Source organism: Tupaia chinensis, unplaced genomic scaffold (assembly GCF_000334495.1).
Source record: "Tupaia chinensis unplaced genomic scaffold, TupChi_1.0 Scaffold000647_1, whole genome shotgun sequence".
Classification (NCBI taxonomy): Eukaryota; Metazoa; Chordata; class Mammalia; order Scandentia; family Tupaiidae; genus Tupaia; species Tupaia belangeri.
The window spans coordinates 4327498-4331436 of record NW_006160168.1 but is presented as its reverse complement, the minus strand read 5'-3'; the positions used below and the strand labels follow the sequence as shown (position 1 = coordinate 4331436).

The 3939-nt window shown below is 44.4% G+C and overlaps 1 protein-coding gene across 1 annotated transcript in view; it reads left to right on the top strand.

The window, feature by feature from the left end:
* Positions 1–834: 834 nt before the first annotated feature.
* The window catches only part of MEIG1 (meiosis/spermiogenesis associated 1), a 20306-nt gene continuing 17201 nt past the window's right edge, over positions 835–3939 (top strand). Inside the window, exon 1 of the mRNA XM_006159760.2 lies at positions 835–976. The gene's annotated coding sequence lies outside the window, so the exon portion shown is untranslated. The remainder of the gene's footprint in view (positions 977–3939) is intronic.

The following is a 3939-nucleotide window of genomic DNA, read 5'->3' as shown; positions in this document are numbered from 1 at the left end:
AGAGAGACAGAAAACTAGAGATCCACCCCCACCCCCACCCCCTATGCAGAATGGTCACACTACAATCCCTTCTCCTCCATTCTCCTCTCAGGATTTTGGGCATGCCTGCACACATGCCTGGCATTTGAACCGCGGTCAACTACATGGGAGTCCAGCCACATAACCATTATACCATCTGCTGGTCCCAATAAATGGCATTTTGAAAATAATAATGAAAGGGACCAGTCATTAACACAGTGTTAAAATGCATCGCTCTGCAGTGCTGACACACATGGGAAGGTCCTGGTTCCGGTCCCCTGCCTGCACCAGTATGCTCATGTTTATGGAGATGAGGGGACTGAGCTGGAGGTGGAGCTTGTGTAGGGATACTATCTCTGTCTCTCTCTCTCACTCATAGAAAAGATAAACTTTTTAAAAAGTAACAAAGATATAATATTATAAAAAAGAAGGCATCAGATATTCATTGTAGACTTTAATTATCAGGCACTATGCTGGACCACAGGGATTGACTGAGCCATTTAATCCCCCAAAGCGATAGACAGTATCTACTATCAGGAGCCATCAACACCGGAGGCCTCCATTTATCATCTGCCTGCCTAGGGATTTGGGTCTGGGATTCAAGAGGCAGGGAACAAGCATTTCACACTCTGCCTCCACTCAGAGGTACCCACTTGAAAGACTTCCACCCTGGGATCTACATTGAGGACAACCTGGTCCAGCAGCCATTTAACCCCAGACTTGCACAATATCCCAGCGGCGTGGTGCGGGGCCTAGTGTTCTGGGCGGGGCTTGAGGAAGCCGACCTCTGCGGTAGCTCCACCGCGTTGCTACGAGACGGGAGAGTGCTAAGGTCGGCGACAGTTGGCCCCCGGCTGGCCCAGTGCACCGATCCAGAGTGGAGAACGTGAGCAGCCCGGCTCCCACCTGCGAGCTCCCGGGTGGGACGCCCGCAAGCTCCCCCGTTTGCCAGGCGAGGGTAAGTAACCACGGAGTGCTGGACATAGGGATGGGTGGCTGCGCCCTTTCCCGGCGCCCTTCCCAGGGGCCACCTTCCCTGGTGAGCCCTTCCCTGGCTGGCTCCCCCGGGGCGACCTTGTTAGGGCGACATTCCCCGGGGCCCCAACCCCGCCCGCCCGCGTTTCCTTCCTCCTGGGATCAGCCCATCTAGCGCCTTGCTCTCTCCTTGGCCCCCTGTGAGTCTCCGGGCAGCCCCGCCCCATTTTTATTTTTCGGGTCCTTGACTCGGAGGGGGTCCATCACGTCATCCCTAGGTTTTAGAATAATTCGCCATTTCAACCTTCTAGAAGTTGACTGTAAACCCAGCTGTTACTGATTTTTAATTTATTCCCCAAGCTGGGCTCCTTCCCATTATCTGTTGCAGAGCCGATTTACAAAGTGTCAGTGCTCAAGCGTTATTCAGTGGTCAAGCAACGGAGAGGGAGGACGACCTACAAATCAACTTCTCATTCAGTCTTAAGCTCTGGGTTGTTTCAGATCTAGTAAATGGGGTAATAGAATACAAGGGCAAGGATTTCACTCAAACATGGCTTATTAATTGTTTTACCAGGTTTTCCAAATCTTCCATAAATGCGTTCAATACGGTAACAATGAGCTACTTTAAAACATGAGTCTGAACCTAAATCAGTAAGAAAGGGTCCAAAATTTTTTAAGTCACTTGTCAACACCACTCTATTTTTAAAGTCTGATCCATATACATGTTGGTATGCTCATTGGAAAAATGCACAAATCATATATTTATTTATGCAGTTGCTACTTTCATTGGGATAAGAACTATGTGGCTGAAATGACTTCATTTAAATTCATTCAAAGCTGGTGCTACATGCAAAGAACTGTGGGAATTACGGTTTCAGAGTAGAAAGTAAATGCTGTCATCTTTAGAATATTGAATAAATTATGTAACGAAAATCTAGAGAAGGTAAGATCATAAAGCCGATTTTCTTATTTTTCATAGAAAAGTCATCAGTACTTATATATGATTGAAATAAATGACAGCCTCCTGATAGCCTTTATTACCTTTTTTAATTAAAAAAAGGGAACTTTTGAGGGAACTTTTAGGCTCCTCATTCTTAGTAAAGAAACACTCATTTGAAATTTAACAAGCCCTTCAATTTTATTTTCTTTTTCAAAAAATATTTTATTTAACTTTATTTATTTATTTATTTTAATTGACGAGAGAGGGAGAGAAAGAAGGAAAGTGAGAAAGCAAGCTGCCTGGTCTGGGACTTGAACTACAGTGAGCCATGTGGAAGTCAGTGCCCTTATCTACCATGCCACTTACCGGCCCCTCAATTTTATTTTCTATTTCCCCTCCTGTTAACCCCAGGTAAAACTAAATTTATCAGTCTGTAAAAGCATTTATTGTAAGACTCCTTTTTATAAAATTTTTAAGTTCTATCCTAATTTATCATGTATTTGGAATGATGTTTACTCAATAATAAAGATGTATATATATATATTTTTTTTTGAGAGGTTTTTGCTATAGGGCACATGTGCTTACCAGAAAGAGACGGAGAGACCGAAAGCGAGAAATCACCCCCCAGGGGGGAGGGCCATGCCGCAATCCCTTCTCCTCCATTCTCTCAGGATCTTGGGCACACACGCACACGCACCCGGCTTGAGTTTAAACCACTGGATCCAGGACTAGAACCACGGTAGACTACATGGGAGTCCATTGACATAGCCATTATGCCAACTGCTGGTCCCAAGATGTATATTCTTAATTAATATGATTATTATTTTGCCTTTTCTTTTTTGTGCCTGGTGTATTTCTTGACTTTTTAAATATTATGAGCATTCATCTTTGTGATTGAAAACATTTTTAAAATATTAATTTATTTACATAATTTACTTTATGAAGTCTAATTCTAATGTGTCTTAGCCAGTAGAAATATATGTCAATGGAAGAATGGATTTAATGTATCATGGTGAAAAAATTCTGGACTCTATTTCAGTTAAATGACCGAGGGACCAGTAGTTAGCGTAATGGCTATGTTACTGAACTCCCATGTAGTCAACTGCAGTTCATGTCCCGGACCCGGTGGCTTAAACTCACACCAGGTGCTTGTGCGTGCATGCCCAAGATCCCGAGAGGAGAATGGAGGAGAAGGGATTGCAGCGTGGCCATCACCCCTGGGGGGTGATTTCTCACTTTCTGTCTCTCTGTCTCTCTCTTTCTGGCGAGCGCACATGCCCTATAGCAAAAACCTCTCCAAAAAAAAAAAAAAAAAAAATACCAATATATTTTAGTAATAAAATAAAAGGCAATAGAGAAAACAAGTGCAAGATTATGTCTTTGGAAAAGTGACTATAGAAGTTTAATGAACATACAATTCCATGAACTGGAGTTGAACATTTGAATTTCTGAGACCATCAGTGACCACCTAGCCTTTTAAAACCAATAATCTCGGGACCAGCAGTTAGCGTAATGGCTATGTCGCTGGACTCCCACATAGTCGACCGCGGTTCGAGTCCCGGACCCGGTGGCTTAAACTCACGCCGGGCGCGTGTGCGTGCATGCCCAAGATCCCGAGAGGAGAATGGAGGAGAAGGGATTGCGGCGTGGCCATCCCCCCTGGGGGTTGATTTCCTGCTTTCTATCTCTCTGTCTCTCTCTATCTGTCTGGCGAGCGCACGCGCCCTATAGCAAAAACCTCTCCAAAAAAAAAAAAAAAAAAAAAAACCAATAATCTCAGTATCATGACAGCCATCCAGCGTGCGTGGAATTTGCATGAGTTGTTTTCTCACATTGATCTGCCATTTAGTCAGGTGACCTGGATAAATGGATTGTAGTGATTGGGATGCTTCCAATTAAGAAATGGTAAAGGGGGAACCAGCAGTTAGCGTAATGGCTATGTCGCTGGACTCCCACGTAGTCGACCGCGGTTCGCATCCCGGACCTGGTGGCTTAAAACTCATGCT